This window comes from Lepus europaeus, chromosome 9 (assembly GCF_033115175.1).
Source record: "Lepus europaeus isolate LE1 chromosome 9, mLepTim1.pri, whole genome shotgun sequence".
NCBI classification, from domain to species: Eukaryota; Metazoa; Chordata; class Mammalia; order Lagomorpha; family Leporidae; genus Lepus; species Lepus europaeus.
The window spans coordinates 87,654,617-87,676,310 of record NC_084835.1 but is presented as its reverse complement, the minus strand read 5'-3'; positions in this window follow the sequence as shown (position 1 = coordinate 87,676,310).

The window sequence follows — 21,694 nt, the reverse complement described above, 5'->3', positions numbered from 1 at the left end:
TCGACAGTTTGCACCCACATAGAAACACAAAGTGAAACATACTGTTTGAGTACTAGTTATAGCATTAACTCAAAATGTACAGCACATTAAGGACAGAGATCCCACATGAGGAGCAAGTGCACAGTGGCTCCTGTTGTTGACCCAACAAATTGACACTCTAGTTTATGGCGCCAGTAACCACCCTAGGCTGTCGTCATGAGTTGCCAAGGCTATGGAAGCCTTCCAAGTTTGCCGACTCTGATCATATTTAGACAAGGTCATAAAAGACAGAGTGAGGATAGTAACCAATGATCCTAAGAGTGGCATTTACCAGGTTTGAACAATTATACAGCATTAAGTGGGGAAGAGGACCATCAGTACACACAGGTTGGGAGTAGAGCCATTGGTGGTAGAGTAGAGGTTATGATTACAAAGGAATGAGGCCCAAGTGCACTAGACAGGGCCTAGAACAAAGGACAGAGTCATTATTAGAGGAGCTAAGAAAGGTGCTGTCTAAACTACAATTAAGTTTTCTGATTGAGAGGCAAATAGAACCTGATAGAAGGGGCTTGATAATAATCTGGTGGGCTTTAGGCCTTGTAAGTTAAGAGGCCCAGACCTATCTATCTCTTCACATGGGGTATATCCTAAGGGAGGTGTGAACCTCCTAGGGGAAGGCACTCTGTTGACTTTCATTACTTGGCTGGCCTGGGAAGAGAGCTGGCCAGGAAAAGGCAGGGGGCATCTCTAACAAGAAATTTACAGTTCTGCCTGCAATGTTGCTGACCCTACTTGACCATCCCCTCAGCTGCAGTAGTCACTTTGGAAGCTGGGCTGAGTGAAGGGCTTTTCAGCTTAGAGCCAATAAGATCTGTGGCTCTGACCTGGGCATCCTTCGACTCCAGGGCAGGTCCATTTCCAGTGATCCAACTCTTGGCAGAGCTGCCAGGGCTCTTCACAAGCTGACTTCTGCTGAAGCCCAGGCTTACCACATTGAAAGCCACTGCAGTGGACTGGCCTGTTGGGTCTCCTTGAGGGCAGATCACTGTACAGATCAGCCATTAATAGGCCTGCCACCCATTGCTTCTGATGCCTAGCTTTCTTTTCCTCCTGGTTTGTGTTAAAGCAGACCAGAGGATGCAAGTCAAGGCAGTGCCCAAGTCCCATCTCTAATCTTCAGTGGCCTGAACTACAAGTCTATAGTCACAGGCATGTTCTGTAGTAGTTTTTCTAAGGTAGACAATGCCTATGAGGAAAATTATATTCTCACTTTAAAACTTTCTTTCCCTTTGGTCTGAAAGGGAGGTTTTTACTACTTACTGTATACTTCGCTGATGGCGAAGTGAATCTAGTTATGAGATTATTATTTAAGTTCTTATTTTGGCTATGCTATTACAGAAAAATGTTAGCCATCTCTTTTATAAGGTCTAAAGATTAAATTGTGCATCCTACAGATTCCTTTATAATAGACTTAGTTTCCTACCTTGAAGAGAAGAGAGAAATGAAAGAACAAGTTGGGCTTAGAATAGAGAAATGAGGGAGCAAGTCCTAGATCGCTTGCTGACAATAGCAATATCACATGAATGCTTAGCAAACCGTTTCAATCATTAGATAACAACTTAAGAAAACATTTACCAGAAGGTCCAATGCCTTCTATAAATTTTAAGAATCATGTATTTGAAAACACCTCTTAAATATCTAACATGGTGTAGTTTGTTTAGCCAGTTAACTTAAGCACAACCATCTAAAATGTTTTTAGTTTCTTTCTACCAACAAGTTTAAAACATATGATACACAGATTCAGGTCACACAAATTAAAATGTATCTTTGATTGATTTTAGCAGCTTAAATTTATGGACAATCTTATCTATAAGCCATTTAAAATAAAACTCTTAATAAAATTTCCCCATGTGGACATACACTATGTACACACATATAACATAGCATAATAGACCAATATAGCAATTTTAATAATAGCTTTTAAAATCTTTAACTCTTTTTGTAGATTGCCAATTGATTTGAATTGCTTTTTGTTTTTAGTAACCTCAGTTAACCATACTTTCTCTCAGTTGGTACTGTTAATACATTATTGGCTTCATCTGTTTACAGAGCCATCCCAAAGTACTGAATACAATAGAAGTGGCTGGAAAAAGTCCATAGGAACCTATAGGAGGACAGCTAAACACAGAACCAACAATGCTTTAGTTTTATGAGCAGCAAATCATATATAACTGTGGATGACAAAAGACTTTAAGTCGCCATGTTTAAAATTATAAACTCATCAACCAACAAGAGGCACTTGCTTACTTCACAGTATTTTTGAAAGCACCTGTAGGATTTTACAAGTATTTAACCCTTTAGGCCTCTGGGGCTTTCTCATTAAGATAACTATCATGTCTAGTAACACAAGATCATTAGACTTTTTAATTCTCAAACATTTGTATTAATAGCATTTTCCATTATAGAAACTTAAAGTCTGGTACCACATCACATCTTGACAGTCCTTCTAATATAATCCAAATAGACTGATTAGTTGGTGTCTCTATAAGATGAGAGACATAGGTCCTTCGATTTTTTCAGTTGGGCCCAAACTGGAAAAACCAAAGTCCAGGATGTACTGGAAATTTTAGAGACCAGATTGTTTGAAACTTTGATTTTTTGAATGCCTGTCAAGAATGCCAAGAAGGCTCAAAATCCAAAATACCTGGTTGAAATAAGAGTCCTTAAAATCATGACATAACATAGACCAAATTTGATCATTGTTACAAGGTGATTATTCAAATTTTTGAAAAAAGCACATATTTAAATAACCCATAGCTCTTAATAAAAATTCAGCTGTTTTTGAACAATTAGAATTTAACAGACATCAACAGAACATAATAGATTACTTTAATACATTGCTTTAACAGAGCATCAGAGTTTAATTCTATGTCAAAGAGAAATTGAGCTTCCTGTGATCTTTTGCTGTGAGGTTTCCTTCCTTTACCTTCTTTCATATTGGTGACCATGTTTCTGTGTTTCTGTGTGTAACACATCTTTAAGCATCTTTTGCAGGGCAGGATGAGTGGCAACAAATTCTTTCAGTTTCTGTTTGCTATGAAAAGTCTTAATTTCACCTTCATTCACAAATGAGAGCTTTGCAGGATATAGTATTCTGGGCTGGCAGTTTTTCTCTCTTAGTACCTGGGCTATGTCTCTCCATTCCCTTCTAGTTTGTAGGGTTTCTGATGAGAAGTCTGCTGTGAGTCTAATTGGAGATCCTCTAAGAGTAATCTGATGTTTCTCTCTTGCACATTTTAGGATCTTTTCTTTATGTTTCACTGTGCTGAGTTTGATTACAACATGTCGTGGTGAGGATCTCTTTTGGTCATGTTTATTAGGGGTTCTATGAGCTTCCTGTACTAAGATGCCTCTGTCCTTCTCCATACCTGGGAAATTTTCTGCTAGTATCTCACTGAAAATGCCTTCTAATCCTTTCTCCCTCTCCATGCCTTCAGGAACTCCTAGAACCTGAATGTTGGGTTTTTTAATAGTATCCTGTAAATTCCCGACAATCTTTTTTAGATTTCTAATTTCTTCTTCTTTTCTTTGGTTTGCCTGTTTCCTTTCCTGTTCTCTGTCTTCTAAGTCTGATATTCTCTCTTCTGCTTCACCCATTCTGTTTTTAAGGCTCTCTAATGTGTTTTTCATTTGATGTATTGAATTCTTCATTTCATTATGATTTCTCATCCCTATCACAGTTTCTTGTTCCACTAGTTGTTTCATTTCATTTTGATTCTTCCTTAATATTTCATTTTCACGAGAGAGATTTTCTATCTTGTCCATTAAGGATTTCTGTAGTTCAAGAATTTGTTTTTGAGAACTTGTTAATGTTCTTATCAATTTTTTGAGATCCGCTTCTTGCATTTCTTCGATCTCATCATCTTCATAATCTTGAATTGGGGTGTCTTTTTCATTTGGGGGCGTCATAGTGTCTTCCTTGTTCTTGTTAGCTTGGTTTTTGCTTTTGTTGTTTGGCATGTTGGAGATATTTGGTTTCTTCACTGTGGTGTTTTTTCTTGTTATACTATGGCTCTATATTAAGTGGACTGTCTGCTTTCAGTGGAGCCTTAGAGGCTTGAGATGAGTGTGGACTGAGAGCTGTGTTTGGTTCCTCAAGTTTGAGGGTGTGTCAAAGATGACACTCCCAGGTTAGGTGTGGTAAATCTCTCTTTCTTTTTTTGATTCAAAAGGGAAGTAATTCCGCACAGCTGAACGTAATTGGAGGTAGTTAGCAGGCAAATGATATACCCACAGGAGCCAGAGATCGGAAGCTCTTTCCCAAGGACCACACAGGGAATCTCTGCTGCCCTCAGTTTGGGCTCCAATTCTCCTGCAGTCTCCCACTGGGTTGCCAAGTTAGATCCTAATCTCCTGTTATTTCACCCCTCCCCCCAGAGTCAGGTGTTTCTGCTAGGCTCAGGGCCGGTGCTGACCTGAAGTCGCCTTGCTTATGACGTATGACCAAAATGGCGCCTGCTCTGTCTTGCTCGCCTTTGAGAGGTGAGCGGAGAGAGAGAAACTTGTGTCCGTATTGGTCACTTTTTAAATTTTTTTCCTCTCTCTCTTCTAGTTAGCCTGGTGAATTTTTCCCCACGGAGTTTCAAGCCTCGTTCCCTCTAGCCTCCTCTTTCCACTTGCCCGCTGTTGTCTCGGGCTATTGAGGTTCGGCTCACCTTGCGTTCCAGCGCTGGTGTGTTGAGTCTGCCGCTCGTGTCCCGAACTTGGGCTCCCATGCTCTCCACACAGGTCCACTGTGAATCACTAGTTCTGGAAGAGTTTCCTCTGCTGTTTCATCCCCTACTCTTCCTTGACCCTGCAGTATCTCCACTTATATTAAACTTTCTCTCCCCCCCGGACTAATATTCTGCTCCCTGCCTATTCCGCCATCTTGCCGCTCTCTTCTGATGATATTAATTCTTCCAATCCATGAACATGGAAGATTTTCCCATTTTTTTTGTGCTTTTCTGCCTGCCTTCCCTTCCTCCCTCCCTCCCTCCCTCATTTCTTTCTTTCTTTCTTTCTTTCTTTCTTTCTTTCTTTCTTTCTTTCTTTCTCTCTCTCTCTCTCTCTCTCTCTCTCTCTCTTTTTTTGAAAGACACAGTTATATGGAGAAGTAAGGAGATGTAGAGAAAAATGGCTGCAACAGCAGGAGTTGAGCTGATCTGAAGGCAGGAGCCAGGAGCTTCCTCTGGGTCTCCCATGTGGTTGCAAGGGCCCATGGACTGGGCCATCCTCCGCTGCTTTCCCAGGCACATTAGTGAGGAGCTGGATTTGAAGTGGAGCAGCCAGGACTTGAACTGGTGCCTATATGGGATGCTGGGGCTGAAGTTTTGGGCTTTAACTCACTCTGCCACAGAGTTGGCCCCCTGTTTTCTTTCTTTAATGTTTTGCAATTTTCATCATATAGATCTTTGACATATTTGATTATATGTATCCCTGGGTATTTAATTTTTTGTAGCTATTTTGAATGGGATTGATCTTAGAATCTGTCTCTCGGTTTTGGCACTGATTTTGTTGCAAAAGCTAGTTAATTTTTGTGTTAATTTTATATCCTGCCACTTCACCAAACTCTTTTATGAGTTCCAATAGTCTCTTAGTAGAGTTTTTTGGTTCCCATATATATAGACTAATACCTGCAATTAGGAATAGTTTGAATTCCTCATTCCCAATTTGTATCCCTTTGATTTCTTTTTCTTTCCCTAATGGCTCTGACTGAAACTTACAGGATTATATTGAAAAGTACTGGTGAGAATGGGCATCCTTGTGTGGCTCTGGATCTTATGGGGATGTTTCCAGCTTCTCTCCATTCAATAAGATGCTGGCTGTGTGTTTGTTATGAATTGCCTTGATTGTGTTGAGACATGTTCCTTCTATTCCCAATTTGCTGACAATTTTTATCAAGAAAGAATGTTATATTTTATTAAATGCTTTCTTTGCGTCTACTGAGATAATCACATAGATTTTATTCTTCAGTTTGTTAATGTGTTATATCACACTCATTGATTTGTGAATGTTGATCCATCCCTGCATATCAGGGATAATTTCCACTTGCACTGGGTGAATAATTTTTCTGATGTGTTATTGGATTTGATTCTCTGCTATTTTGTTGAGGATTTTTCATTTATGTTCATAGGTTTATTGGTCTATAGTTCTCTTTCTTTGTTGTATCTTTTTTGGTTTAGGAATTAAGGTGATGTTGTCTTCATTGAAGGAATTTCACAGGATTCCCTTGTTTTGTATAGCTTGAGAAGAATTGGAATCAGTTTTTCTTTCAGTGTCTGGTAGAGTTCAGCAATAAAGCTATCCAGCCCTGTGCTGTTCTTTGTTGAGAAGTTCTTTATTAATGTTTCAATCTCTGTCTTGGCTATTGGTCTGTTTAGGTTTTCAATGTCTTCACAGCTCATTTTGTTAGATTGTATGTGTCCAGGAATCTATGCATTTCTGCTAGATTTTCCAATTTCTGGCATATAGCTCTTTGTAGTAATTCCTGATGATTCTTTTTATTTCTGTGGTTTATGTTACATTTTGGTTAGCATCTCTGATTATATTCATTAGGGTCTTCTCCCTCTTTTTTCTTTTTTTTATTAGTTGGGCCAATGGTGTATCAATCTTGCTTATTTTTTCAAAAAGCAGCTCTTCATTTCACTGATATTTTGTATTTCTTTCAGTTCTATTTATTTCTTCTCAATTTTAATTGTTTATTTTCTCCTACTAATTTTGGACTTATTTTGTGGTTGTTTTTCTAGGTCCTTGAGATACACTGATAGCTAATTTATTTTCTGCCTTTCCAATCATGATGTAGACATCAATATCTATAAACTTCCCTCTTAACACTGCTTTTACTATATCCCATAACTTTTGATGTGCTGTATTTTCATCTTTATTTGTTTTCTGAATTTTTTGATTTCTCTTGATTTCTTATATGACCCACTGTTCATTCAGGAGCATATTGTTCAGTCTCCAAGTGTTTGTATATATTCTAGAGATTCTTGAGTTGTTGATTTCCCACTTAATTCCATTGTGGTCAGAAAAGATGCATGGTATGATTTTGATTTTTTTGAATTTGCTGAGACTTGCTTTATGGCTTGTCATATGGTCTATTCTAGAGAAAGTTCCATGAAATGATGAGAATGTGTAACCTCCAATTGTGGAATGAAAGGTCCCATAGGTATCTGTTAGGTCCATTTGATCATTTGATCCATAGTGTAGATTATTCTTTGTTGTTGTTGTTGATTTTCTGTCTTATTGATCTTTTCATTGATAAAAGAGGGGTGTTGAAATCCCCCATTATTATTGTATTAGAGTCTATGTCTCCCTTTAGAGCCATTAACATTTTTTTAAATAACCAGGTGCTCTGTAAATGAGCACATATACATTTATTATAGTCACATTCTTCTTGTTGAGTTGATCTCTTAATCATTACATAGTGCCCATCTTTTCACTTTTAACATTTTTGTGTTAAAGCCTATTTTGTCTGATATTAGGATGTCTACAACTGCCTATTTTTACTTTGTGTTAGTATGAAGTATGTTTTCCATCCTTTCGCTTTCAGTCTGCATGTATCTTTGTTGGTGAAGTGTGTTACTTTTATGCAGCAAACAGATGGTTCTTGTTTTTTAATTCATTCAGGCAGACTGTACCTTTTAATTGGAGAGTTTAGGTCATTTGCTTTCAAGGTACTATTGACAAGTAACTACTTGGCAGTTCCATTTTTCTGTAAATATTCCTATTGTTTGCTCTGGGGTTCCTTTGTACTTTTACTGGGAGATTTTATGCACCCACATTATTTCATAATGATGACTCTCTTTCTGTGTCTGTGTGTGGCACATCCTTAAGCATCATTTTTAAGGCTGGACCAGTGATGACAAATTCTTTCAATTTCTGTTTGTTATGAAAAGTCTTTAATTCGCCTTCAGTTATAAATGTGAGCTTTGTAGTGTATGGTAGTCTGGGTTGAGAGTATTTTTCTCTTAATGCTTGGACTTTGTCTCTCCATTCTCTCCTAGCTTGTAGGGTTTCTGATGAGAATTCAGCTGGAAGTCTAGTCAGAGGTCCTCTGAAAGTAATTTGGTGTTTTTCTTGTGTCCATTTTAGAATATTTATGTTTTACTCTGGAGAGTTTGACTACAATGTGTCATGATGAAGGTCATGTATATAAGGAGTTCAAGGTGCCTCATGTATTTGGACATACCTTTCATTATCCAAATTAGAGAAGTTTTCTGTAAGTTTTTCACTGAATAGGGCTCCTAATCCATCCTTCTTTTCTCACTTTAAACAACTCCTAAGACCCATATGTTTGGTTGACAGTATTCCATATTAACTCCAACATTGTTTCTAATTTTTCTAATTATTTCTTCTTCTTCTTCTTCTTCTTCTTCTTCTTCTTCTTCTTCCTGATAAATTTCCGAAGATTTCTCTTCTAGTTTGGATATTCCTTTTTCTGCCTTACCAAGTACGTTTTTAAGGCTTTGCACTGTATTTTTATTTGACATATGGGATTCTTCATTTCTAATATTTCATTTTGATTTCTCTTCAAAATCTCAATTTTATGCGAGAATTTTCATTCATTTTGTGTATGGATTTCTTTAATTTGTGAATTTGCGGCCAGCGCCGTGGCTCGCTAGGCTAATCCTCCGCCTTGCAGCACCAGCACACCGGGTTCTAGTCCCGGTCGGGGCACCGATCCTGTCCCGGTTGCCCCTCTTCCAGGCCAGCTCTCTGCTGTGGCCAGGGAGTGCAGTGGAGGATGGCCCAAGTGCTTGGGCCCTACACCCCATGGGAGACCAGGAGAAGCACCTGGCCCCTGCCATCGGATCAGCGCAGTGCGCTGGCTGCAGCATGCCAACCGTGGCGGCCATTGGAGGGTGAACCAACGGCAAAAGGATGACCTTTCTCTCTGTCTCTCTCTCACTATCCACTCTGCCTGTCAAAAAAAAATAAAAATAAAAAAATTTGTGAATTTGCTTCTCATTGCTTCTGACTAGTCCTATGATTAATCTTTTGAAATCTATTTCAAGCATTTCATCTACTTCTTCATCTTCATATTCTCATACTGAAGCATTTTTGTACTCCTTGGAGGGGGTTCACATTGTCTTCCTTATTCTTATTTTTTGAATTTCTGCATTTAGTTTTAGACATTCATGGAAATACTTGTTTTTTTTTCCTTTTATGTTTTTATCTTTTCATTATGTCTCTGTGGCTTAGTTTAGTATCTGCTCTTTCATTGACTACCTAGAGGTGTGTGCTAGGTGTGGCTCGAGAGCCCTGTTCAGTACTCCAGGATGGAGTGAGTATCTGGGGTGATACCTAAGTTGAGCATGATAGAGCTCCTGTTTTTTATCAGCAGGGAAGAGTTGCTCACATCTGTTGGAATAATCACACTCCCACCTCCTCTCTTCCAAGGTGATCAATGCCCTGGTGTTATCCCATAGTGGGAGCAATACTCATTTGTACTGCTGTAGGAATCACAAAAAGATTCTATGCAGTTCTCTGTGTGAACATGGATCCTGTTGTAATGACCCACCCCAGGCAGCTGGGGAGCTCTGAGCTCTGAGCATGTGGACTCACTCACAGTGATTGCCCAGAGACCCATCTAAATCCTGTACTCTTTCATGCAGTCACAGGATTCCCACAGTCTCAGCACAGAAAGCTCCTTTAGTCACAAAGTGCAGAAGATCCTCTCCACCATGCTAACCTGTCCCATCCACAGTCAGGCAGACATGTTCCCAGAGCCAGCTGCCTGTGGGTGCTCTGCCTTGGTGGTTTGAGTCCCAGAGCCCCCAGAGGGGTACCTCACAGTCCTACCTCCATGCCCAGGTCTCTAGCAATCCTTCTAGCCAGACTCAAAGCCAATGGGGAATGTATATTTTTCCTTCTGGTAAAAACTCTGAATCACACGCATACCCAAGAGCCTCTGATCACAGCTCCTTCTCATTTCACGGTGTTTTTTTCTCCTTACCAGTGACCAGGTACTTACACCTGACCTGCTACCTCAGCTACTGACAAGATGGTATCTTGTCTTGGCCAGTTGTTGGGCTTGTGCACAAGAGCTGATGCAGCTGTTACATGTGTCCAAAACATCTCTCAGGTGTGTTTTGGCAGTGGGCAGGGAGAGAGAAATATGCCCCTCTTTCCCTCCAGGCTAACCGATACCCTGTCCCCAACAGGGCTATAGGTCAGACTCATGCCAGGCTCCCCCTCTGGCTATATTACCAGTGGCATGGGGCTGCTGCAGTCTGATTTCACCTCACTCCAAAGCTGGCGCTCTCTCAGGTTTTCAGATGTTGGGGTCCTGTGTTGTGTCCGCACTCAGGCTGTGCATCTGCGCTGTCCGCGTAGATCCATGGCATCACACTTCCTTCTGTAGAACTTCCACTACAGTTTTCTCCCTAACTCTCCTGAGTGTGCACTCTTTCTCTGCTTTTTTCTTTTCTTTCATTTTTTTTACTATCTTCCCCTAGCCTAGAGCAGTATGCTGCCTCCCTGTTTTACCATATTAATCCCTCTAGATTTTGAAATGACTTGAGAAGTACTTGTTTCTTAACAACTATAGTCTTATACCTATACACTATCAATACTTAAAGTGTGTAACTTGATAAATTTTGAAATATATTTATGCATATACAACAATAAACACAATCAAGATACATCATTCTCCCAAATCCTTGCACCCATAGGTAGTTGTCTCATCACAATTCACTGTGCTCATCTAGTCCCCTGGAAAGAAATATATGTTTTCTCTGATACACAGTAATTATTATAGAATATAAAATAATGTATAGGAATGAAATGGACATCTTCTGATTTTGTTGTTGTTTTTAGACTTTGTTTATACTCCTATGAAACTGTGGCCTTTATGTTTTCTATTTGTTGAATATTATGGTTAGTGGTACGTGAAGCCTGTGATTATGGAATGGATTGAAATTTTGTATTTGCAAAAATTAAACAAAAAATGAAAGGAAGGCAGGAAATAAGGAGAGAGTTGAGGGAAGGAGAATAAAAAGGAGGGAAATATGGTTAGCTTTAGAATTGTACTTATGAAATACAGTAAATCTGTTCTTTTCATATTAATAAAAATAAAGAATCTGTTTTCTGTTACTATATATTGCTTTGAGTTTTCTAAAATCTTCCATATGTGCAGTCATATGGAAGAGACCCTTTTTTAGTTTCTTTCATTCAGCACAATTATTCTGAGTTTTATCCATGTTATTGCTTGTATTAACAGTTAGTTCTTTTTTATTCCAGAGTGGTTAACCCATTGTATAAGATATATCATACTTTGTTTAATCATTCTTCTTTAGAGGCACTTTTGGACTGTTTCCCTTTTTGTTATTACAAACAAAGTTTGCATAAGCATTTATGTACAGTTTTGTGCATGGACATATGTTTTCATTGTTTCTTTTTAGTAAATACCTGGAAATAAAATATTGCTGTCATGTGTTAGTAGATGAACACTTAACACTGAGAAAACTGCCAAACTGTTCCCCTAGTGTTGTTGTTTTATATTCCCACAAGCAGTATATGAGAGTTTCAGTGTCACCATATCATCAGGCTGATATTGGACAACCCAATAAACGTAGAGTGTCTTTTCATTGTGGTTTTACATTGCATTTTACTAATGACAGATGGATTACACAGATTGTTTTCCTTGTATTTACTTGTTCTTCACATATATTTGGTGAAGTGTGTGTTCAGAATAATTTTCATATTTCTATCCAGTTGTTTTCTTGGTGATTTACATTTTTATTGTTAAATTTAATAGTTCTACATGTATTAAACATTTCTTTATTGGAGATGATTTATAAGTATTTTTAAGCTTTATTTGTTTATTTGAAAGTCAGAGTTACACAGAGAGGGGAGAAGCAGAGAGAGAGAGAGAGGTTTTCCATCCGATGGTTCACTCCCCAGCTGGCCGATATGGCCGGAGCTGTGCCCATCTGAAGTCAGGAGCCAGGAGCCTCTTCTGGATCTCCTACACAGATGCAGGGGCCTGTGGACTTGGGCCATCTTCTACTTCTATCCCAGGCCATAGCAGAGAGTTGGAATGGAAATGGAACAGCCGGGACCTGAACCGGTGCCCATATGTGATGCTGGCGCTTCAGGCCAGGGCGTCAACCTGCTGAGCCACAGCACCGGCCCTATGGTACTTTTTTTCTAAGAGAAGATTAAGCTTATATTTTGTTATCTTAGCAACAGTCAAAAGACTTCACCTTTTAATTTTGATCAAGTCTGATATATCAAATTTTCTTTTGTATATATTTATAATTGAATCTAAGCTATGATTTTTCCTAACCTTATATCATAGAGATTTAACCTTTAGGTCTATAAGTAATTTTGAGTTTGTTTTTGCATATGCTATGAGATATGGATCAAAGTTAATTTCTTTGAATGTAATATCCAATCTTTCCAGAATCATTGCTTGAAAAGACTATATAAGCTCCACTGAATTAACTTTATATCTTTGATTATGTTCAGTTTTCCATAAATGAGTATTTTTAGGTCTAATTCTTCTGGGCTGTACTTTAATCATTACACCTGTCTATGTCTTCACCAATATCAAGACTTTCTTAATAATTTCATATTTACAAGTCTTGAATTGAGGTCAGAGTAGCCTTTTAACTTTTATTATTTTTGAAATTGCTCTGACCAGTCTACATTCTTTGCTATTTTATGAATTTGATTTAGCTTGTTAATGATACAAATATTTAACTTGGATTGTGTTGCATCTGTGCAGTAACTTGTTAAAATCAATTGTATAATAAGACTTAGTTTTCTAATGCATGAACAAAATGTATCTCCCCTTTGTTTAAGTGTTCTTTAATTTTGCACAGTAATATGTTGTAGTTTTCAGTGCACAAGTCCTTCACGTTTTTGTCATATATAACCACACGTTTTTAATGATATTCTAAATGTTAATCTTTAAATTTAAATATCCAAAGCTTCATTGCCAGTAGGGGCAAATAAATTGATTTTTGGAGATTATTTTTTTGCATGGCAATTCTATTAAATATATCTATTATTTCTAGGTATATTTTGTAGCTTTCATTAGATTTTCTACATAGTTAATATGTTATTTGCTAAATAAGAAGCTTTAGTATTTTCTTTTTAACCTGTTCGCATTTTATCCCTTTTCTTGCCTGATTGCACTGGTTAGAATCTCCAAAACAGGCACCGCCATTGTGGCACAGTGGGTTTAGCTGCCATCTGTGAAAGCAGTATCCCATATCAGAGCACCAGTTTGTATCCTGGCCAGTACGCTTCTGATTGACCTGCCTACTAAGGTGCCTGGAAAAGCAACAAAGGATAGCTACAGTCCTTGGGACCCTGTCACCTACATGGGAGACCCAAATGGAGTTCCTGGCTATTGCTTTCTGGCTGGAGCAGACCTAGGTGTTGTGGTCACTTGAGCAGTAAACCAGCAGATGGAAGATTCTCACTCTCTCTCTCTCTCTCTCTCTCTATATATATATATATATATATATATATATACACACACACACAAACATGTATATATATATTTAAAATCTGGCTCCCACAACCCAGTATACATGAAAACAGTTACTCAATTTTAAGACAGATTCTGATGCATATATGTATCCCAATAGAAAAAAATAATTATCAACTCAATGAAAACACTTATGTGCATATTATTTCACCTTTAGTCTTACAAAATCTACTGATTTCCAAAATTGTTTTGGAATACAATTTTGCATTATTCAATTAAGTTGTTTCATATTTTTCAAATTCAGTTAGACTCTGTTGTCACGTTATTCATTCTATCCTGAGAGGATCCAGCTGCCTAAATGATTATTTTTCTTAAAAAACTTTGAAGGAAGCAGGCGCTGCGGCACAATAGGCTAATCTTCTACCTGCAGCGCCGGCACACCAGGTTCTAGTCCGGGTCGGGGCGCTGATTCTGTCCCGGTTGCCCCTCTTCCAGACCAGCTCTCTGCTGTGGCCCGGGAGTGCAGTGGAGGATGGCCCAAGTGCTTGGGCCCTGCACCCCATGGGAGACCAGGAGAAGCACCTGGCTCCTGCCTTCGGATCAGCGCGGTGCGCTGGCCACAGCACACCGTCCGCGGCAGCCATTGGAGGGTGAACCAATGGCAAAGGAAGACCTTTCTCTCGGTCTCTCTCTCACTATCCACTCTGCGTGTCAAAAAAAAAAATTTTTTTTTGAAGACATTAGGGTTCATTGTGTGCTGTAAAGCACTGTGAGTTTTGACAAATGCATAAGGTCATGTACCCCCAATTACAATATCATACAGAATAGTTTTATTGCCCTAAAACATCATCTGTACTTCATCCATTCAACCCTTCCCACTTTCTCACATTTTCCCTGCCAGTCAATAATCTTACAGTCATTCAAACTGGCTTCTTTTATTTATCAATATGTATTTAAGATTTAACCATGTGTTTTCATGAATTGACAGCTCACAGGTTTACATTGCTGAATAATATCCAATTTTATGGACGTATTAACTATTGAAGGAAACTTAGTTGCTTCCAGTTTTTGTAAAGATGAATAAAGCTGCTATGAACTATAGCATGCAGATATTAGTGAGAACATATATTTTTGTATCAGATGGCTAAATACTAAGAAAAGCATTGGTTGGAAATATGATAAGAGAATGCTTAGCTCTGTAAGAAACTGTCAAACTGTCTTCCAAAATGGCTATTTCACTTTTATTTCCACTAGAAATTATGAAATTTCTGTTGCTCTGCATCCTTACCAAAAATTAATAGTTTTGCCTCTGTGATGACAAGAAATAATGAAATTTTATTTGATTTTGGTGTTAAGATAATGCTAGTCTCATAAAATGAGTTCAGAAATACCCCTTCTGATTCTACTTTCTTGAAGAGATTACAAAGAGTAGTTATGATTTTTATATAAACTATTCATAGAATTAATCAGGGAAATTACATATGTTCGGTGCTTTCTTTTTTTGGAAGGCTATTATTATTGAATTTTAACAATAAATATAGGCTTTTTATACAACTCATTCTTGACAGCATCATCTAATTCCTCTTGTATGAATTTTGGTAGTTTATATCTTTCAATGAACTAGTCCATTTCATCAAGATTGTCAAGTTGGTGAACATAAAGTCATTCACATAATTCTTTTATATGATTCCATACATTTAAAATTTTTATTTGTTTTTCAAAGAGACAACAGACGATAGAGACAAAACTTCCATCTGCCAGTTCATACTCAAATGCCAGCAATAACAGAAGCTGGACCAGGGCCACAGCCAGGAGCTGGGGAAATAATCCAGCTCTTCTATGTCTCCCAAGATCTGCATTAGCAAGAAGTTGGAGCTAGAGCTGGGAATCAAATCATGGCACTTGAATAAGGGATGCAACATCTTAGTCACCAGGCTAAAACCCCACTCTATAGATACCTTTTAATAAAGTGTTTCCAATTCCTCCCTCAACTTCTTTATTACATTTCATTCATTCCATGTGTCTACATTCCATAACTACAAAATATATTATTGCTGATATTGTTTTTGACAAATACTTATCTGTTAGAACACTGAAGGGTAAGATTATTTTAAAAAGTTATCTTAATACTATCATTCCTTGATGCTGTTCATTTTTTTAAAGAGATCTCAGATTCTGACCAATATTATTTTTATCCCTCTAAAAAACTTCTTTCACTGTTGCTAGTGATGGATTTCCTCAGCTAGTGTTTTTAGAAAAAAATCTTTTGCTATTTCAATTTCTTTTTTTTTTTATTTTTTAAAATTTTTTGACAGGCAGAGTGGACAGTGGAGAGACAGAGAGAAAGGTCTTCCTTTTTCCGTTGGTTCACCCCCTAATGGCCGCCGCAGCCTGCACACTGCAGCCGGTGCACCGCACCTATCCGAAGCCAGGAGCCAGGTCTCCCATGCGGGTGCAGGGCCCAAGGACTTGGGCAGTCCTCCACTGCACTCCCGGGTCACAACAGAGAACTGGCCTGGAAGAGGGGCAACCAGGACAGAATCCGGCGCCCCAACTGGGACTAGAACCTGATGTGCTGGTGCTGCAGGAGGAGGATTAGCCTAGTGAGCCACGGCACCATCCTCTACTTCAATTTCTAAAGATAGTTTCACTGTAATAGAATTCTAGGTGAAAAGTGTTTACTGTTAACTTTTTAACTATTTAACTTTCTTTGTTTTTCTATTTACTTTGATTTAAAAGCAGAAATAGGGTGAGAGAGAGAGAGAGAGGGAGAAAGAGAGAGAGAAAGAGTGCGTGAGAGAGCGAGCTAGCTTCCATCTGCTGATTCATTGTTTATATGCCCAAAACAGCCAGAGCTGGGCCAGACTGAAACCAGGAGCTAGAAAATCCATTTTGGTGGTAACGGAAGTGGTGGTAGTTGTTGTTATTCTCCTTTCTCCTTCTCCTTCTCCTCCTCCTCCTCTTTTTCTCCCTCCTCCTCTTTCTTCTCCTCCTCCTCCTCCTTCTCCCTCTCATCGTCTTCTTCCTCCTCCTCCTCCTTTTCTCCTCCTCCTCTTTCTCCCCCTCCTCCTCCTCCCTAATTTTTTCTTCTCCTTGTCTCTCTGTCTCTTCTTAAGCTGGGTAAATATTTATAGACACTGAGTAGAAATAGAGCTAAGAATATGCATTTTCTGAGTTGAAAAATAATATTTCTGGTATTTCAGATTAGGAAAGCTTTTTTCCTACTAAAGTCACAAATCATAAATATTATTAAATGTTTTTTTAAGAGTCTGTTTCATGACTTATCAGTTTCTCCTTGTTAATATGACAAAATATGTAACACATATTCTTTTTAACCTTAAAATTGCACATTATTTTATTGTTTTATATCAAATTTTTCTCTGTGTTTTTTCATATTTAACTAATTCTCTTGGTTACATTCTACTCTTACTTCTCAGGATTTCCTTCAAGAGACATTTTCTCTCCCTGAAGTACATACTTTACACATTCTGTAAAGACAATCTATCATGAAAAACACTTTCTATTCTTTCTTGTTTGAAAAATGAAATGACATTTATGGTTCATTCTTGCATGGTAATTTGCCTGTTTAAAGGCTTCTATAGTAATTACACTCAATCCATTTAAAATACAATTTCACTTACTTTTGACTTCATTGTTTCTTTTTAAATTAGTTGTTAGCCTGGTGCTTTTGCGTATTTATAACAAGTCTTCTTTCTAGGTGGTTTAGATCTTCTCTTGATCTTTAGTGTTCTGATTTTTATTAGTATTCATGCATTTAAAATGTGCTGTCTGTATCAAGAATTCCATCAGCTGTGATCTAGTTGAATATTGCCTCAGCACTTGCTTTCCCATTCATTCCTCTTCTCCAACTATGATTAAACATGGTAGTCCCTTTCATTCTATTCATCATATTTCTTGACCTCATTTTATATGTTCCATTTCCTAGTCTGTTTGTATTTTTTCATGATATGTTGATTGTTCATCACTAGAGAGTATATGTTGATATATATACTATTATGAAAAATGAAATGTTCAAGACATATACCTTAACCATGCATGTATCATCTGATTGATTTTTCCAGATAAGCAGTTTGCTACTGTCTCTTTTCCATGGGAAACAAAGTTGTATCCACAAATTGTTTGTATAGAACATCAAGGAAATTACCTGAAATACAGAATTTGAGTCTACAAAATAAGATAGCCTGAAGTGAAATCCAATATAGAATGAGGTAACTTCAAACAGTTCATGGAAAAATGGAATTACAAGATAAAAATATAAAATATTAACTGTTTATCAGCATAAACACCATCACAGTCTCCCTTCCACGTGCTAACCAGGCCCCACCCTGCTTCTGAGATTGGATGAGATCCAGTGTGTTTAGAGTGGTATGGATAGAACACATTTAAGACATTTTTCTAAGCTGTAATACCAGCAGCTTAGTTCATCTCTAAGATATTGAGGAACTAGGAATTTAACCTTAACATTAAACGATGATCAATGGGTGTCCTTTAAAGATTTTCTAGATTTAAAAAAGAAAAACAAAAGAAGTCAGAGATACATTGATCACTTTTGCTTAAAATTTCTATTACAACTCTGTTGTTACCTGCAGATGCTCTGGACACAACTCTTTTGGTACCCATGGAGAAGAAAGCTTGCTTCACTTTAATTTAACAGTAGGAACTGTTATGAATGGACCCAGATATATGTCTATGGTTTTGCTTTTATTTCTTCTGTTAATTGTTGAACCTTTCAAATAGGGTATAAGCAAGATTAATATTTTTTTTCCTTACAAGTTGATGTGGGTGGTCTGCCACTGCAGCCTCCATCTTCTACATTGTTTCATTCCTTCTTAAAATGTGTTATCCATATGCAAACTGCTATTGGGGACATTGTCCTCATAAAATTCTTGAAAAGCACCAGTGATTTTGCTATTTTTCCACACAAGCATCATCATAAACTTGATGTTTGTTCTTCCTTCAACTTTAACAGAATTCACATAAATGCTGACAGGGTACTTTTCAAACTGATGCCTTATCCTTCTTAGCATCTCAAACTATAACCTGTTCAGATGTATTACAACAAGGTAGTATGAGTTTATTTTGGAATAAGATATGTTGAAATCCATGCATAATAAACAAACAGGTAGATAAATAAAATCAACAAACTCAAGGGCAACTAGATTCCCATGTTTTATGTCTGACCAATCCCTTGCTTACATTCTAGATGACATTATCACTATTATAGAAAGAGATGACAGAGATTTCACACACCAATTGTTCTCACTATATCTAATTAAAAAAGCTCACCACGAAATAAAAACAAATAAAAATAAAAACAAAAAACATAAGAATTTTGAAAGGATATTCTGAGGACCTTTTACTTATTAAATGAACCTAGATGTATACATAACTTTGAAAATAAATCCGGGGCTGGTGCTGTGGCGTAGCGGGTAATCTGCAACCTGCAGTGCTAGCATCCCATATGGGTGCTAGTTCAAATCTCGGTTGCTCTGCTTCTGATCCAGCTCTCTGCTATGGCCTGGGGAAGCAGTAGAAGATGGTCCAAGTTCTTGGGCCCCTGTACCCGAGTGGGAGACCCGGAAGAAGCTCCTGGCTCCTGGCTTCAGATTGGCTCAGCTCCAGGTGTTGCAGCCATTTGGGGAGTGAACCAGCGGATGGAAGACTTTCTTTCTCTCTCTCTCTCTCTCTCTCTCTCTCTCTGCTTCTGTCTCTCTGTAATTCTGCCTTTCAAATAAATAAATAAATAATTTTTAAAAGGAAATATATCTAATATAAAAGTGATAAGTAAGTACTCTAAGAAAAAGTGGACAGTAATCAATAAACTGCCACTGATCTTGAATCTGCCATAAACTGGTTAGAAGACCTTGAATATTCACCAGTCTTTTCTGGTTCTTAACTTCTTCATCTGTAAAATGACATGATTGTCTGTAAATGCATATGATTTTGTTAGGTAATTAGTGTAACTTCCACACTTATCAATCTATTATTTCATGAAAATTATGCAAATAGGATAGAATTTATTTGGACAGAAGGGAACATGTTCTCAAAGAAACAGAGTGAGATAGGACAGGTCAATGACTGTTGCTGAATTTTCTCACTAGAGCAAGAGAGGCTCAGGCTGCTGATGTTACCAGGGAATGGAACTGGGTGGTTGTATGTTGTGCCTTCACTGTATAAGTCTAAGCAAAACATTTGAATGTGAGATGTTTAATTAGTTCCTTTGTTTCTTCTTCTTCTTCTTTTTTTTTTTTTACAGGCAGAGTGGACAGTGAAAGAGAAAGACAGGGAGAAAGATCTTACTTTTCCTTTGGTTCACCCTCCGATGGCCGCTGCGGCCGGCGCATTGAGCTGATCTGAAGCCAGGAGCCAGGTGCTTCTCCTGGTCTCTCATGCGGGTGCAGGACCCAAGCACTTGGGCCATCCTCCACTGCTCTCCCAGGCCACAGCAGAGAGCTGGACAGGAAGAGGAGCGTCAGGGACAGATCAGGCTCCCCGACCGGGACTAGAACCCAGTGTGCCAGCGCTGCAGGCAGAGAACTAACCTATTGAGCTGCGGTGCTGGCCCTCCTTTGTTTCTTTTTCTTTTCTTTTCTTTTTTCTTTCTTTCTTTCTTTTTTTTTTTTTCAGGCAGCGTGGATAGTGAGAGAGAGACAGAGACAGAGAGAAAGGTCTTCCTTTTTGTCATTGGTTCACCCCCCAATGGCTGCTGCGGCCAGCGCATTGCGCTGATCTGAAGCCAGGAGCCAGGTGCTTCTCCTGGTCTCCCATGTGGGTGCAGGGCCCAAGGACTTGGGCCATCCTCCACTGCCTTCCCGGGCCATAGCAGAGAGCTGGCCTGGAAGAGGGGCAACGGGGATAGAATCCGGTGCCCCAACCGGGACTAGAACCCTGTATGCCAGCGCCGCAAGGCAGAGGATTAGCCTGTTGAGCCACGGCGCCGGCCCCTCCTTTGTTTTTTAAAAGACCAAGAGATGACAGAGGTGTATCAGAGATGGTCAACTGAGGTAGTCATTTACTCACAGAATTGTAGTGTTGAGACTTGGGGATGCTAAGCTTATTTTATGTCTACAGTATAAAGAGGTAAAATATCTTGCAGAGTAATATCTAGGCAGAGTAAAAGTGGAAGATTGAATCTGTTACCATGTAAAATTCCATCAGTAGGATATTCCAATTAAAAAAAGCAATGCTAATTTGTAGGGGTAGGGTAAATCTCAGGAATTAATATGCAATTTATCTTTCATACAAATTTTATTATCTCAACAAATCAATGATGAATTATGATAATTCTGTAGATCTACAAAATCTGAGTTCTGTGCTGCCAATACAATATTTTTAAATAACTGAACAATATTTATTTACTAAAAAATATTTATTTATTTGAATGGCAGAGTTACAGAGAGAGAGAGAGAGGCATTCTATCCACTGGTTTACTCCACAAATAGCCGCAGTAGCAGGAGCTGGGCTGATCTGAAGCCAGGAGCCAGCAGCTTCCTCTGGTCTCCCACATGAATGCAGGGGCCAAAGCACTGGGGCCATCTTCCACTGCCTTCCCAGGCCATTATCAAGGAGCTGGATCAGAAGTGGAGCATCCTCCATCTCAAACTGGTGCACATATGGTATACCGGTGCCGCAGGTGGTGGCTTTATCAGCTATGTTAGGGCACTGGTCCCGAGGAAAAATATTTCGTGTCTACTCTTTTGTATCTTGCACTCTTCTTTCTAGTTGAGTACCCTATCTCAGGAACAGACATAGAGGTTTTTTTTTGTTTGTTTGTTTGTTTGTTTTTTTTTCCAGCAATAGTAAAATACTTCCCCCTTACCTACCCCATTCCAATAGCTTCCAGTTTATAAATTGTTATAGGAAGGGTATGTCATGTAGCTTCCCATACTTGTTTAGCATGCTGAAAAAGCAAGCTGCAGGTTTTATTAGAGTAAAATTATTGATGATAATAAGTTTGGAGAAAAAAAGCAATGAATTTTGCATGCCTAAACCATTCCATGCCCTGCCACAGACAAAAAAGATGATTTTTATAAAAGGAGCTGTCACTTAGTCACTATCCAGTGCATAAAGTCTTGCTTTGTCCGTTTTCAGTTCTGCGCCATTGAAACTCTCCAAGCTGAGTCTCCCTACAAAGAACCCTGGTCTCCATGTCCAAGCATCTATTTCTACTCTGTTTCTGTGATCACATTGTACAGCTACTAATATTGA